Here is a 17,248-nt window from a genome sequence, read left to right as displayed (position 1 = left end):
CCATTATAAAGACGGGACGAGTGATAGCAGGAGAACCGTGGCCAAGAGGACAAAAGGCAGCCTCCCTTTAATATATATAAGACCAGGATGTGGCAAGTGAGATAGAGGGTGCTTTTAGGCAGCTTGGCACGGTACAGTGGGCAACTAGGAGAGAGCATGGTGACGCTAGGACTCCCCCCTCCTGTTGCAGTGTCCTAACTGAAGTCTGAGAGGTTTCTGCAAAAGAGAATTCCCTTGGACAAAGGGAAACTTAAAATCAATGCAACTGCACCTTGCTTTGGTTTTCCTAACTTTTCAGTGGAAATGGTGGATGTATGCACATAGGAAACTTCCTGTCCAAAATTTTATGAAGGCATCAGATAAAGATCTACAACTGAGACCCCCTCTAAAACAAAATGTACTACATTTCCTGTTAAAAATCCTGGTGAGCAGATCTATGCTTGGAGTGTCCCACTTCTGAAAAATCTCCCTGATTATCAGTGACTTCTGCTGACCATTCTTGGTGTGAAAAAGAGTGACTAAACGTTAATCTGCTGAAATGCCCATCTGACCTTACCAATGTTTTGCTGTGATATAAATTGCATGTAGAACATTATCTTTTCAACAATGTGGACTGTTTACTGGAGAGAGTCCAGCAGAGGGTAATGAAAATGGCTTGGGTCTGGGGCACATGATTTATAAGGAGAGGCTGAGGGAACTGGGCTGATTTCGTCTGGAGAAGAGAAGACCGAGGGGGATTTGATAGCAGCCTTCAACTCCCTGCAGGGGGGCTGCAAAGAGGATGGAGCTGGACTGGTCTCAGTGGGGGCAGATGACAGAACAAGAAGCAATGGGCTCAAGTTACAGCAAGGGAAATTGAGGTTGGATATTAGAAAAAACGCTGTTGCTAGGAGTGTGGTGAAGCATTGGAACAGGTTATCTAGAGAGGTGGTAGCATCTCCATCCTTGGAGGTTTTGAAGACCCAGCTAGACAAGCCCTGGCTGGGATGATGCAGTTGGGGCAGGTCCTGCCTTGAGCAGGGGGTTGGACTGGATGTGACCTCCTGAGGTTCCTTCCAACACAAATTATCTATGAGTCTATGATAGCAGGGGGTGATCTGACTTCCCTCTGCCTGTCTCCTTTAAATTATAGTAGTAGTGTTGTCTATTGTGACTTATATGTGTTTGCTTTGTTTCCCTGAATCAAAACTAAGAACATTATATATGCCAAGTAAATTGTTTGTAATTCTATAGTGTTTACATGAAACTAAGATACTTCTTCTATGTCGCTTGTATCTGAGGATCCTGCAAGTGTGCTCCTTCCTTTATCATTGATTTGAGACATCCATCATCAGAATTAGAGATGGTTGTGGAGGACCATGTATGGGACACTTCTGCACACATAGGACAGATCCTGGTGCTGCAGAAGGGAAAATGGTGCCTGTTGAGGATTTTTTACATGGGGTCCATTTTGTGTTTCCTTAGATTATAAACAGATTTTAGCCAACCTTGAAGACAGTAGGCAAGTTCTAGTATGTGGAGTAATGTAGACACTGTAATGTAGTTTTCGTGTGCTTCATGGTATCAGACCTGATGTGAAGAAGGTAAGGCACAGCTGTGATACAGATAAGGTGAGCTTCTGCACACTTTATTGCAAAGACTTTAACAGGAATTTGCCCTTTTTTTTCTCCTAAACTTATGTTGGCAAACAGCTGTAGAATGATATTTAAATTTTCTGCTCCTTGTTGTGGGAAACAGCCGTGTACCAGCCAGTTATCTTGGTACGGTTGTACTCGGATGTGTTTTCGTAGCAATGCTGTACTTCCATCCGACATTTTATGAAAACTTTTAGGGCTAAAAACATCTGTCTGAGCCCTTCCATGTGGGCTAATGTTTTGAATCCTCCCTGAATCACATATTTATTTTGGTTCTTCTTGCTCACAAAGTGAAGAGAAATGTCCCACAGGTTGAGATGAGTGAACCAATCTTATGGTTCCAGACAGGGAATTATGATAAAGAATTCTGGACTCCTGCTTTCCATTGAAATTACAGTTTTTTTGAGACCAAGAATAACTTTCCAACCGCCTTTCTAATTGAAACTGGGGAAGAACAGGAAAAACAAAACCTCTCCCTTGCTATTGCATAGGGACTTTCTCTCCAATTCTGAGGGAGGTTGTTGTAGAATCATCTCATGAGAAAAGCCCCTGAAAAGGGAAAGGGAAGGGTGTGGGGAGTGGGAACTGAATGGTATCACCCACATTAATCGTATAAAGAATGCCTTGGTCTGTGTGGATTTTCTTCTAAGCTTCCTGAAAATAAGACTTCCCAAAAAAAGGGTGAGTGAATGGAAAAATTCTAGTACAGTTGGTTTTCAATGGTAGAAATAACCGCCAAATTCCCTGCTTGCTGATGGGCAACACTCACAAGACTAAAGAAACTGAAAGAGCAGAATGTGGATTATGAAAACACATTTTTGTCTTTTCTTGCAGGCATGGTCAGCTTGTGATCTGGCTAATAATGCAGCTGATAAGACTGCCTCAGTTGTGCTTCTTTATATTGTTTCCTCTTTGTTGGAAAGAGGTATGTCCCTAGGGATCATAGCATCATCCTTGAGTCTTTCAATGCACACAATGTTTTGCCAGCTTTAAAGCAAAGGAGCTCAGAAATTTTAACAAATGTAAATTTTCTATAATGTTCTGGAGTTTTCAAAGCAGACCAGACCTGTGTAACCATAAAGCCCCTCTTCAGTACTTTGGTTCCTTATCCTTCCATGTTGTCTTATGCTAGTTCCTTGGTCCTTTCTCAGGCAGCACTAACCACCAAAGATCCAGGAGTGGGTCATGTAAAATATCTTAAACTCTAATGCTAGCAACCAGTCCCTTCTTCTGATGTTCTTGTGTGTTACTGGAACAATCGCTGGGATCTACGATAATGCTTATACAAACACTAGGAGATCTTCTTTTTGTTAGCACAGAAATTGCATCTAGAAGTGAAGAATTCAGTGCTTCCATTCATTTTTGAGATTTCTCAATCATCTCTACTAGAATATTTGAGATATCTCCCAATATTTTGAGTAACTCCTGAAATGGCTTATAGTCACCAGGAGGGGAAGAAGATGTCACTGCCATATCAGAACAAGATACAACTATGAAGTTTACAGGGAGGCTCCTTCTCACTTGTCCATGGTTGTTGCTATGTAGGAGATTTAGCAACACTGAGACTCTCTGTGATACAGAAACACAGGACTGAAAGGGGTCACTGAGTTTAGTTTCCTGCAATCACAACTGTAGAACAAACATGTCTCCAAAGGGTACACAAAAATATCTACTTCCAAACGCCACAGTCACAAAGCACCTGCCACAAAACAATACTGTATTTACTCCCACCAAAATCAGCCCTACAAAATTGTGGCACATCTTAAGTGAGGAAATTGATTTTTGTCTTCCCTGAAATAGAAGAGCGGGGCCTAGAAGCAAACAACTGCTGTGACTCATGGGTGCCACGATGGGTGCTGCTTCTCCGTGGCCCTGAAAGCTGGAAGGACAGGGTCCAGTGTTAACTCTTTGACAGCCTCAGCACTTTGAGCTAGCCCAGAGCAAATGAGCTGCTTAATGCAGTCTGTATTCTTGGGGTGAGGGCTGTGGTATGGAAACAACACTTTATATAAGTTTCTATAAATAATAAAAAACTATTTACAGTAGCAGGAGGCATACAAAGGAGCCACCAATGCCTTGTGCTCAGAAGAAGGGGGGAAAAAAACCTCCAAATATCTCTGGCAATGTGAAACAGAGGAAAATTATTTCTGGATTCCAATTTGGCAATCAGTTTAAGTTAAGGCAAAACCCACCAGCCAGGCACCTTTTCTTACTGAGAAAACTAGAAGTACCAATGTACCTATGCCGCTCATCACCTCTAGACAAGGCCTAATGTCCAGGGCTTCAGAGGAAGGCAAAAAAAAACACTTCAAAGGCCAATAATACATTTATCATTGTAAATAAGAGTGGGAAGGAGGGTTTTCTGGCCACTAAGATGTCTGGTGAAAGCCATGAAACATGGGATTCATAGAATATAATATAGTGCAACCAAATACTACTTACATATGCAAACAATCCACACCCACACAGATCACATTTCTTATTCAATTCCTTTAGGGGATACCAAACACAAAATCAGATATCACGTCCTCTGATTCCTACTCTTAGAACATCCCTGTCCTCTCTCAATGTCCCTTCTATAAACTTACCAAGCTCTGGCTCGAAGCAATTCAGGTGACTAATTCTTGTCACATTATTCATACCATTCCAAACTTAACTCCTTTAATAGTTAGAAACCTCCTAATTCCCAGTCTCAGTTTAGTGGTGACTAGTTTTTATCCATATGATCTTGTATCACTGTTGTCCTTTAACTTAAATAGCTCTTCTGCATTCAGCCCCCACCAAAGTATGTTTATACCAAGTACACCTGTCCCCTCTCAACTTTTTCTTTTCCTATGCTAAAGAAACCAAGATCTTAATCTCATCACCTAAGAAAGGTTTGCCATTTCCTTAATCATTCTGGTAGCATTTCTGTGCACTTTTTCCAATTTAATTTAAGCTTTTCTTGGCAAACAGTAACTAGACCTACACACAAATGGGGTCTTATTAATGTGCAATGTTTTTCATACTTCCTGATCCTTACTAAACCTACCTTGCCTAATGCATCCTATGGCTGATCTAACCTTTTTCATGACTGCAGCTCATGCTCTTTCTTTGATCAACAAACACACTCAGCTCCCTCTCTCCATTGCCTCTACTCCGTAAGCCCCAGGTAAAGCAAAAGACATTGGTATATATATATCTCTGACTGTGTGATTTGCACTATTAAATTGCATTATTTCTGATACTTCAATCCACAGACTCACTTATCTTTGCTTCAGTTATTCTCAATCAGGATGCCACAGCACCCTGGGGTGCCTTGAGGTCCTTTTTAAAGTCCCATGCAATATTACAACTGTTAGGTGTACAGACATGATCCACAAGAAAAAAAAACAGATTTCAAATAGAAATCCAGAGTCTCAAAAATATTCTGACCTGTTGTGGTCTGTCTGAGATTTTTTTGCAACAGAATAATTACTCTATTGTTTTTCTGAAGTCAAAAAACTAGTGAAAACAAAGAGCTGGCATTTTCCAGGGGTACCTTAGTTTTATCAAAGGGTGTCTTGAGTCAAAAGGTTGAGAACCCCTGCTCTAGAATAATTCACTCCTCCATATTGGCAATACATCCAAACTTTGTCATCTGTGAATTTCATAAGCTTGTATCTAGTTCTTGGATGCAAGGTCATTAATTAAAAATGTGCAAAAGGATGAGGTGGATAGAAAACTGGCTGTATCGTCAGGCTCAAAGGGTAGCAATCAATAATAATGGCTCCATGTCTAGTTGGCAGCCAGTATCAAGTGAAGTGCCCTGGGGGGTCAGTCCTGGGACCAATTTTGTACAGTATCTTCATCAGCAATCTGGAAGAGGGGATGGAGTGCATCCTCAGCAATATTTCAGATAACTCTGATCTGAGGGGGAGCAGTAGATAGGCTGGAGGGTAGGGCTAGGATTCAGAGTGACGTATATAAATTGGAGGATTGGACCAAAAGACATGTCATGAGGTTCAACAAGGACAAGTGCAAAGTCCTGCACTTAGGAGGGAACAATCCCATGCACCGGTGCAGTCTGGGCCTGACTGGCTGGGGAGCAGCTCTACAGAAAATGACCCAGAGGTTACACAGAGAGATTGTGGACTCTTCATCTTTGGAGACCTGGCTAGACAAAGCCTTGGCTAGTATGATTTAACTGGGGCCTGTCCTGCTTTGAGCAGGGGATTGGACTAGATGTGACCTCCTAAGATCCCTTCTAACCCTCATTTTTCATGATGCTATGAGTCCTCAGACCTATCCCTAAAGAACTTCATTAGTATCCTCTCTCTAGTCTTCTGCCTCTCCTTTCAGTATAACTCCTGGTAGTCTCCCTTTTAGCCAGCTCTTCTCTGTACTATTAGTGTTAATTCCTATCTTAATTTTAGCTAATAATGTCCTGTAAGACACAGTATCCAATGTTTTGCTTAAATCTAGATAGATTAGGGTCACTGCTTTGCCATAAGAAACATAAATTATTTTGGCATATTAATCAGACATGACCTTCTTGGACAAAGCCATGTTGCATCTTGTTCCATTTTCTGTTCACATCCATGTCCTTAATTATTCAGTTTCTGTTCTAAGATTTATGTGCTACTGAGGGCAAACTACAAGGCCTGTAGTTGCCTGGGTGTCTTTTGAAAACAGACACAAGTTTGCTATTTTCCAATTACGGGGTAAATTAACAGATACATTGAAAAGACTGCAAGATTCCCCTGCAGAAGGAAATCTAAGTTTAGGATGTGTAGGAAATGTAGGGTCTCCTCTTATACAATGATAATTGCCAGGAATCCAATAAGCTCATGGGAGGAAGAAGCTGATGAGTAAGACGGAAACTCTTTCCTACAGTCTATGATGATGAAAATAGGATTTTTTTCCCCCCTCTCAGTGACAAGGCTGGTCTGAAAATGGTCCCTGGCATTTTTCAATGAGAATCTCTTTTCCAATCCTTTAGTAGATCCTAGTACTCATCTAGAAATCGTAGCTGATTACTTCAAAAGCAGACTCCAGGAATGTGGAGATTAAGTCTCCTATTACTGCAAATGAAAGAATCCGGAGCAAAGATTGTCTGATCTGAACACCCTGAATCTGAAGTTAGATCCATAAATCTGTAATAAAAATAGAGTATATATAGATATACCACTTAAATATGTATTTTAATATAATAAAAGTTGTGGCATTTCTGGCTGTGTGTCTGTCTGTACATAACTCTCCGGGGCCAACTACGAATGTGTGGCCTGGAGCCTTACAGCTGGAGAGATGGGAGGAGGGGGGTGGGGGTAAAGGCGGTCGGGGCCAGGCTGCGCTCCCTGTTGCGGGGCGCAGTGGGGGGAGTGGCCCCGGCCTGTGGCACAGGGCATACAGCTGTGCAGGGGGGTGGTATGTGGCACAGCGGGGGGGGGCGCATGGCAACAGGGTGCCTGCTCCCCCCCCCCGTGCCTGCTCCCCATGCAGCGCCCTGTGACCACACACCATGTGCCCCCATATGCCCTGTGCATGCCCCCAGTGCGCCCTGCACCACACCCCAGGGCCATGCCCTACACTGCAGGGCAACAGCCAGAGGGTGCACTGCACACTGCAGCTATTCCCTGTGCCATGTCCTGCACCCCACTGCCCACATGGCCATGCATCATGCCCCGCACTACATCCTGGGGCCACTGCCCATGCCACACAGGTTCAGCCAGCAGGCACTGCCTACGTTGCAGCCGCTTCCTGTGCTATACCCAGTGGCTGTGCACCCCTGCCCCATGCACATCCTTACACCAAGCCCCCCCCTACACACCCAGCACCACACCCTGCAGCTGTGCGCTACCCCCACCCCCGCATACCCCACACCACGCCCCAGGGCTGCTCCCCACACCATGCAGGCGCAGCCAGCGGGCACTCCCCATGCCGTGACTGCTCCCTGCATCATGTCCTGGGGCCGCGTGCCACACCCCACCCCATGCCCCAGGGCCTCTGCCTAAGGCCACAGTCGGTGGGCATTCCCAAAGCCCATGCCCCGCCCCGGTGAGTCCTGCACCACACCCCAGGGCCACTCCCTATGCCACGTGGCTGCAGCCAGGTGCTCCCCTCGCCATGGCTGCTCCCTGTGCCATGCCCCCAACACCCCTGCCTCACGCAGCTGCATGCCACACCCCGGGGCCGCTCCCCACGCCATGCAGCCGATGAGTGCTCCCCAGGCCGTGGCCACTCCCCGTGCAATGCCCCACAACCATGCTCAGCCACGTACTATGCCCCCTTCGCGCAGAGCGATGGGGAGGGGTGAGAGTGAGGCTGGACCCAGAGCGGCAGGGGAAAGGCCCGGAGCCAGATGCAGTTTTCTGTCCCCACCTCCCTCTCCCCCTGTCATTCATGACGGGCATTTTGCTAGCTTATATATAGTTTTGTAGTTTGGTATCTCAACATTTTCTAAGTTGGACCAGCACTGAAGAGCCAATAGATCATTTAGAGTGTATTTAACATTCAACAAATAAATATGTTGTATGCGTATCATTCAAAGGCATGGTCAGACCATATGAAAGGCATAACCTAAAACCAAATGATTTTGGTGCTACCATAAAGATAATAACCAAGTGCCAAGTGTTCTCAACAAAGATAAAAGGGCATTAATCAAAGAAAACTTGCCCAAATAAATCCGATATGAATACTATATATTCATAGTATTTGCAGAACTCATTTTATAATTAATGCTGACAAAACTTTTCTGAGATGAAGGGGCTATATTAGACATTCCATCTTGCAGCCTAGGCTGTGGTTAGAAACAACTGATGGGTGCTTGGCCTAGTCCACTTCTTATATGCTCTCCATGGAAGTGGCCAAGAAATACTGATTTACAGAAATACTGATTCTGGGGCCCTACATGCACCAACAAGTGGCAGGGATGTAGACCTGTACTCAGGAGAAACAGCTAATTAATTATCTTTGAGTTTATCACTATCCCACCATCCTAAGTCTTACTAATAATATATAAATCTAATCCATCAGACTGTATCATGTTCAGCTGCCTATGCCAGATGGAAAAAAAGGTTTTTTTTTCCTCATACGATTTAGGTTTAAATTGCACACAATAAAAATAAAGAAAAGCAAAGCATGCATGTTATCATCAGTGGTGGCAGTGGCCATCCCTTGATTCAAGGATGGTCTCTACCATGGCTCATCAATGGGTCTTGAGGTGACTTAAGAGTCCAATCTTTGAGCCACAGACCTGTCCACAGAAGTTTCAGGTCTTTTTGCGGGGAAAATAGGCTGCAGGCCAGGATTTCTCTCCTTCTTCCTTCGCTCTCTCTTCTCTACTTCAAAGGCAAGATGCTGTACCTCAAAACCGGTTGCTGCTTGGTTGAGGTTGCTGTACCACTGGAGTCGGTCAGCAGCCAGCTCCTCCCAGCTCTTGATGTCAGCACCCATTTTCTTGAGGTCTGCCTTAAGTGTCTGTGTAGCGTTTCCTCTGGCCACTGCAAGATATCAGGCCATTACTAAATTGGAAGTAGTGCACTTGTTTTGGGAGTCAAGACATAGATGTTGTATCATGCAAGTCAAATATATGGGCTATGGGCTGGATCTGGCCTGTGGAGCCCTGTAATCTAGCCCACGGTGCTGCCCCGGACCAGCCGCACTCGCAGTAACAGGGAAGTAGCCGCCCATGGCACTCAGTCTGGTCCTGGGCTGCACTGCCTGTGGTACCCACTTAGGGTGCTCCCAAGCTCTGGCATCCCAGACTGGCCTGGGTAGATGCCACCTGTGCTGGAACAGGCATGTGTGGGCAGGGGATTTGTCTAGAGGGCACACCACTCTTCTGGCTCAAGGGCCCAAATGAGTTTGGGCCCCGTTCACGTAGTCAAACTCGGGAGCAGCTTCTTATGGAAAAAGGTTATGTGAGTTAAAGGAACACATCACCCCAACTTTCTATATAAACTCATTCACCCAGAAGGAAGCATTAAAATCTTCAGCTCCCATTTAAAAAATAAATCCTTGGAAAAAATTCTGGGGAATTTTGCAAACAAGAACTATAATAAACGTGACTGCTTACATTTCATTTAAACACATCCTTTATCTATTAATTACTTCTGTGATGAAACTCTTTCTAGCTGAGACCTTGCTTTCATACTTAACTGAGTGCCATGGCAGATTGTTGATGTAAGCAGTAGCATGGATGGACTCAAACCCAAAGCAGTTTCTTTGTGTAGATGTTGCTAAAAGTCGCTTTTTGGGGGGCAATGGACAGTGCACAGAAGATTGTCTATAAGCTCCAGCATGATCACTTCCTGTTTTCAAATATTCTGTTTGTTAGAAAAATGAAAGTTATTAGTTACTAATGGGTTTTGTTTTGACAAATAATGGAGGGCCAGGCTGGTGACATGCAAAACTGAAGCCCTGATTGCATTTAGGATTTAGACCCACAGCACTAAGTAATGATAGGTGAAACTACTGACACATCGCTATTATAATTTATTGTTCATATCAATATAGGATGTAGAAGCCCTAGGTATGAACCAGGACCCCAACTTGGTAAGTACTGCACTAACACAAAAGAGGGTCTCTGCCCCAACCTGTATGTTGTTTCCTAGGTTTCTACCTTTACTTTCCAGGTCATGGACCCATGCCCCCTTGGTCATCCATATCCCTAGGGCATGTAGCATGTGTGATGGGACAGAGCCACTTCCCCCAGTGAAAAAGAGCTCTTTCATGGCCGAAAAAGACTTGGGGGTCATGACTGACCACAAGATAAACATGAGCCGCCAATGTGATACTGCAGCCGGCAAAGCGAACAAAACTCTGGCTTGCATCTACTGATGCATCTCGAACAAGACCCAGGATGTCATCCTCCCACTTTACTCAGCCTTTGTGAGGCCGCAGCTGGAGTACTGCATCTAGTTCTGGGCCCCACAATTCAGGAAGGACGTGGAGAAGCTTGAGAGAGTCCAGAGAAGAGCCACGCACATGATCAGAGGGCAGGAGAACAGGCCTTATGAAGAGAGGCTGTGAGCCATGGGACTCTGCAGCCTGGAGAAGCGCAGGCTCAGGGGGGACTTGGTGGCAGCCTATAAGTATATAAGGGGTATGCATTGAGATCTAGGAAAATGTCTGTTCGCCAGGGCATCCCAAGGGATGACAAGGTCCAATAGTCACAAACTCCTGCAGACCATTTTAGGCTGGACATAAGGAAAACCTTCTTTACTGTCTGAGCCCCCAAGGCCTGGAACAAACTCCCCACGGAGGTGGTGCAAGCACCGACTCTGGACATTTTCAAGAAACATTTGGACATTTATCTTCCTGCCCCTTTGGGTGGGGGGCTGGACCTGATGATCTTGCGAGGTCCCTTCCAGCCCTGTCTGTGAAATCTATGAAAAAGGGATTGAAGGGAGGATCTCTGCCCTGCTCTACCTGCAGCCACTGTCAGAGTTGAAGGGAGAATAAAATCAGCTCAGTTGGAGACGACTGGTGGACTGGGCAGAATCTCGTCTCTTTGCAGCTAGACGGTCCTGTGGAGGAAGGGAGGATCCACTGACCACACAGGGAAAATGAAGAGTAGAGATGGCATTCCTGTTTGAGTAACCTGGCCTTGGAAGAGAGCAGAGCTGGGCCACCAGAGCACCGCTCCAAGCCTGCTGTGACAGCATGGTTCAAACCCTGAGCTGCCCTGAAATGGAGCTGATGACATTTGTGATGGGCATCTAAATAAGGCCCTCAGGGACTGACATCAAATTCTTTACCCTTAGACTCAAAACACAGACCTCTGCTTCTGAAAACGTCCCTGAAAGAAGTCCCACTTTCATTCACTCCTGCCCAAACTTTAGGTTCCTCTTACAACCTATGGTTTTGAAAATCACCTGTTTCATGCTCAGAACGTGCCCTTGTACCCCTTGAGACAAGTTCACCTTTCACGCAAAGGTAATGAATTCCAGAACAGAGAGGTGGCACTGACCAACTTGGCCGGTTGAACTCGACGTTGAATAGTGCAATCAGCTCTGGACATCTCCATCAGAAAGGTATTGACACACTGGAAAGAGGTCAAAGAAAATGAACAAGCTTAGGTTGAAGGCCGGAGGAACCGAATTGTGAGGAAAAGTACCTCCTTCTCTCACTCAGATAGTCTACTGAACGTTAAAGCCATCCATATATTGTATCCTCCATTCTCTATTGTGCTCCATCTCATGTTTCAGCAGATAGCATCTCTAGGTCTGTGCTGCACCATATGAGGAAAAATTAAAACAGTTGAAGAAGAAAAAATAAGGAAACGAAATATATAGAACTTGACTAAGTAACACGAGCAGAAGGAAACACCATAAGCTAAAAAATATTTGAAGAGAATACTCATATGAGATGATGCAAGGAGGAAGAGCGAGAAGCAAAGTGTAACATTCGAGAGGGAATAATCAGACAATATCAGAAAAAACATTTTGATAAAGAACCTTGTCACATGGTGGCCTAAGCTAAACCAACTCATCTTACTATTCGTGGTTCAGTATAACGATTGCAGCTGGGTAATTACTGTATATATCTAGCGTAACAAAATGGATTCTTAGGCTGCATCCAGATGAGCGCAGGTGTTTGGTTCCCCAGGGACAAGTAGCAGCAGGCACCTTGTGCTGTTGCTGCTTGTCCCTGGGGAACGCCTGTGCCTGTGCATGCCCTGGCATGGGGCAGGTTACCCCGGGTGGGGTAGGGAAGGCTGTCACCTGAAGGCCGGGAAAGCTGCAGCCATGGTGCTCCCACAGGTGGGAGCCTGGCTGGCAGCTGGATTTTGGCTCTGACTGGCCAGGCTCTGGTTTTGGGGAGCATGCACTGCTGTCACATGTGCCACCACACTTTATTTTTTTCCATGCAGGCTTTTTTGACACTGGGATCTCCCGGGGTCAAAAAACCCCCTCATGCTGCAAGGCAGCAGCACAGGGAATGCCTGAATATGCAGTGTGGTGGCGCAAATGGGTCTGCAATGCCACATAACGCATGACCATATGGATGTGGCCTAGGAGTTGTTCAAGCAAAAGAACAGCTCATGTCCTCTCTACCTACCTAGGTAGTGTGGCATCAGGAGTATTTCCAGAATCATGATTCTACTTACAAACCAGGTGCAGTGTTCTCCCTAATGAAAAACAGCCCAGCTTTTTATGAGCCATGCCAATCTACTTTATAGTGCATTACTGAACAACCACGGTTGCAAAGACCCACTTGCTAAAACAAAGGAGTAGATGCAATATTATATTAGCTCTCTGAAAACTGACAGGAGGTCTCAAGTAATAATTTAATTACATTTTTTCCCTGTGAGCTACACCATATATGTCAAAAATTGCTTTAGTTTTTTTGGCATAATAATTTTAGTTTGTGCCATACTGGGTGTATTGGGTGTTTTTCTCATCTATACCTCTAAGATACATTAAAGTGTGTAAAAAATCCATTTTCTCTCCTAAATATATAAGATGCTAAGAAGCCAGGATTCTACCTCAAAATGGTTAAAAACAGCCAGCTAAGTATTGCCAACAGGCAACAGCTGCTTTAAATTTAAGGAAGCAGATGGGCCATTTTGTGGAAAATAGACCTATAGCATAACTGTAGCCACAAATGCGGTACAGCCCACTTGTTTCAGCACACCAAAGACCAACCCCATGTTTACCCAGCAGCATAACATACACTGTTTGCTGCGATCCATCTGTTCGCCTAAGATAAGCGCTGTCAAGACTGTTCAGCATTTGCATAGGAGATCGTTAAGGAACACCTACAGCTATGGCTGGGTCTGTGAAAGCATTCCCCCACCCTGCTCCACTGGTGACAAGAATGGTGTAGGGGCTCATCTATGCAGCTTGGCCCTAAAAGATGCGGGTGCCCTGTCTACAATGTTCTGCCATATTGCTGTGTCCATGGAGCTTCCATGACGGCAGTGCAAGGATGGAAAATGTCTGTCAAAGGTATAGTGCAGACAGAGTGTTGGCATTAGTGGGTCAGTAGGTAACAGCGATTTTCTTCAAGTTACCATCCCTGAGTCAATTCACTAGGACAGCATTACAAGGTGCAGCTCTGCTAGGGGTGCTACCTTTTGGACAAAACACAAAAGCCACATCCCTGCCAGTTTATGGGCGTCAGAATCCCACATCCCGTTTTGTGAGAGCCAAGTGCTAGTCTTTGAACTATGACTTGGTCAAATCAAAAGTAGATTATGTCTTTACCCAAGAAAAAACTTGGGCGTCTTTTTTTAGCTCTTGCCCACATTTGGCTCTTGGCAGGACAGAGAAGTCTAATCTACATATTAAACCAGATTACCCAGCACAACTAAAATGATAGGTTAATGCTGAAGTGCTATTCACTTTCAGATTGGGAAATCCACCTACCTTCCAGAGTGGATGCAGAGTAATTAACTCAGCCTTCCCAGCCCTATCATAATCAGCCCTGGACAATATGTTCTTACCATCTACCTCCTCCCATCTGCTGCCTGGGTAGTCACCTACCAGGTATAGAGATGTGTTCAGCACTTAAAAGTCCATGCTGCACAGAGCCTTCAGTTTTGGCAACATTTCTATTGCATCTCTACAACACTTGAATAGTGATAGCATGCAGAAAAATATCTGCTGGCTGACCAGAGGCTGACACACAATTTCTGGTGGACTTTCCAATAGAGATGGGACCTTTACAGCAAAGATTTCAATGATGTCTCAGACTAACAAAATCTCACCTTAGAAGGATAGCGCTCACATTATCCTTCCCCCATTTCCTCCTTTCAAACCGAAGATGTGGCATCTCTTACATCCCTGGACCCAGTCCCAGTTATCAGAGGTGCATTTTCTGACACTGACTGGGCACGTCTACATGTATCATGCAGGTATCAAATTTATGCCTAATTAGTTACTGCACAGTAACTCATGTGTAGACACTTTACTGTGCAGTAACACTGTATGTGGACTAACTTTAGTTTCAAGTCAGTCCACACACAGTGTTAATGCGCTTTAACAGCTGTACATGTAGATGCTGGCCTATTCCTGCTTACTGCACAGTAATTTACTGTGCAGTAAATTTAAGCCAGCATAAATGCACATGTAGACATGCCCACTGTGCGTCTCATTCCTGGCTAATGTGCTTTTCCTCCTCACAAAATGCTGTACAATATACACGGCAATGTAACACATGCTGGCATCCAAATGGGTGTGTAGGCAGTGCCATGTGCCTTCAGCTGGCCAGATACACATTCCACCATCATTTTGCAACTGCACTGTGTGCAACCAGAGGCTGACACAATTTCTGTATCATGCAGGTATCAAATTTACACCTGGTTAGTTACTGCACAGTAACACATGTGTAGATGCCTTACTGTGCAGTAACACTGTATGTGGACTGACTTGAGACTAACTTTAGTCCCAAGTCAGTCCACACACAGCATTAATGCGCTTTAACAGCTCCACATGTAGACGCTGACCTATTCCCACTAACTGCGCAGTAATTTACTAGAACATACCAAACCACAGGTGATTCACTTTATTGGACAGTGGGGCTATGACAACTAGTACTTAGGAAGAAGGCCAGCCAAGATCTTACCTTGGCTAATATGACTTTTATGCAGATGTCTAGACTGCTGTTGAATCCAGCTGTGCTCCAAGGACCCTTGAGGATGGAATATGCTATATAAATTAAGATCATTACCACAGATATTTTCCTCAGCAGACTGTAAATTTGTAATTCATTTTTCACCTCATTTCCATGAACACTTCATAAATCATTTATGGAAGTGTAAAAGTGTCTTGTCACTCCATGTTTAGCTGTACCTTTTACAAGTGTTTACGGGGGTTGTGATAGCTACAGACTTGTCTCTGTGTCCTTTTCCCTGCCAATGATCCCACCTTTTCTCTTGAGACGTTGTCCCCCCTGACTCCCTGGACACCTTTTTGCTGTTTTTTATGCTGCCTCTTATATGTGGGGGAACCCCCACAACAACTTCCCAACCAAATCTCTCTTCAAGTCCCCTTGTTAACCCCAGTTGTACTACAGTGTTCACAATATGCAAGCCCTTTTATTCTGTGCCTCCTTCCTCCTACTCGTACATGTTTTGGATGCCCTGTCATGCCTTAAACCCCATTTAGGCTGCATTCTGTCTGGGGCGGGGACTATCTTTTACGTCCATACAGGATGCAGCAAAACAAGGCTCTGATCTTGTGTAGCTTATTTAATTAGTCACAAGGGGCATATATCTATGCCACCTTCTTCAGAGGTACCTGGGCATAATAGTAATATATCAATAATAAGAAATTATTAGGTTTCACGTCAATACTTTCAATTGTTTCATCCTTGGGTGAGTGGCAGTAGGTACTTGCAGTTCTGCAGTTTCTAGTCCTCTTAGAAGCAGACACTCTTAGTGCCATCTGCATTTCATGCACACTGTCCCGTTTTCCTTAACTGTGGTAGGAATAAGAGGTCCCATCCTGGGCAGAAGTCCCAGGTGGGAAATCACTGCCTTGTCCCATGAAATGGCCATTTAATGCCTGTGCCATTCTCCAGGAGCTCACGCAGACAAATCGGCTTTGACCAGAAACTGCAGCAGTCACCTCGCTGCTCAACACACTGCTGTGACCCCTTAACCACAAAACTTAGGAAACTCAGTTGACTCCTGCATGTCAGTATTTTGCATTTGAAATGGGTCTGGCTTGGTCCTCCCTAGAGGAGCGTGCTTTGGCATCCCTCTTGGCATGCCATTGCCATTTCATGCCAAGCACACCGCAACAGGCTGGCTAGCGCTCTGGAACAGTGGTGCTCAACCTCCAACCCGCGGGTCGAATGTGGTCCGTGGGGCCATGCCGTCCTTCCCATGGGGCACCCCACAGGTCTGGCAATTCGGTGGCAGTGACATTAATGCTGCCACTGCTCCCTCTCCACCCCATTTCCACACCCATGGGGAGCCCTGCAAGCTAGATGGCATGGCTCCCTGTGTCAGATTGCATTAGTACCCGGGTCGCTCTGCAGTCAGATCCAGCATGCAGGTTTGTCCTGGATTGCACCCATGGAGAGACCTGCACGCTGATCATCCCAGGCTGGATTTGGCTTGTGGACTAATCCCATCTGTAGGATGTGGCCGTGCGTGTCTAAAGCCCATAGGTGCTGCATTGGGCACAGTGCATCTAAAGCCGTGTAGGCGCTGCACTGAAAACCATGCACTCTAAGGATGCGTAGATGCTACCTTGGGACCCCTGCGTGTCTAAAGCCCATAGGTGCCATGCTGGGCACCGTTTGCCCCTAAATCCCCACAGGCATCGTGTTGGGAACTACGCACGTCTACAGCCTGTAGGAACCCTGCGCATCAAAAGCCTACAATGGGAGCCACGCAGGCCTAAGGCCCATAGGTGCCATGCGAGGAGCTGAGTGCATCTAAAGCCTGTAGGTTTTAAGTGGAGAAAGCATGCCTGCTGGGACCTGTGCACACCTAAAGCCCGTAGGTGCCACGCGAGGAGCTGCGTGCACCTAAATCCCGTGGGTTTGCTGGTGGAAACGGCTCGTGCCTAAACCCCGTAGGTGCGTCCCCCAAGTCCCGTGGGCTCCCCGCCCGCAGGCCGCGACCTCCCCAACATGGCGGCGGCGGCGGCAAGGGCCGGGCCCCCCCCATGATGGCGGCGGCGCGGGCCCTGACGCCG

General features: G+C 45.6%; 2 long non-coding RNA genes across 3 annotated transcripts in view; both read right to left on the bottom strand.

The window, feature by feature from the left end:
• LOC109315867 overlaps positions 1-10,384 on the bottom strand; it is a 13,919-nt gene extending 3,535 nt beyond the window's left edge. The window contains exon 1 of the long non-coding RNA XR_002102631.1: positions 8,958-10,384. This is a non-coding gene — a long non-coding RNA (uncharacterized LOC109315867). The remainder of the gene's footprint in view (positions 1-8,957) is intronic.
• Positions 10,385-10,960: 576 nt separating this feature from the next.
• Positions 10,961-16,191, bottom strand: LOC109315866. 2 transcript variants are annotated; one of them, XR_002102629.1, is made up of 3 exons: positions 15,165-16,191; positions 11,471-11,640; positions 10,961-11,382 (listed from the first exon to the last, which is right to left on the bottom strand). It is a non-coding gene; the product is annotated as an uncharacterized LOC109315866 (long non-coding RNA). The 2 variants fall into 2 exon arrangements; XR_002102630.1 differs by having other exon boundaries at positions 11,269-11,280; positions 11,570-11,640.
• Positions 16,192-17,248: the final 1,057 nt, after the last annotated feature.

The sequence above is a fragment of the Crocodylus porosus genome, unplaced genomic scaffold (genome assembly GCF_001723895.1).
Source record: "Crocodylus porosus isolate Cpor-Errol unplaced genomic scaffold, CroPor_comp1, whole genome shotgun sequence".
In the NCBI taxonomy this organism is placed as follows: Eukaryota; Metazoa; Chordata; order Crocodylia; family Crocodylidae; genus Crocodylus; species Crocodylus porosus.
This window is presented reverse-complemented; position numbering and strand designations above follow the sequence as displayed.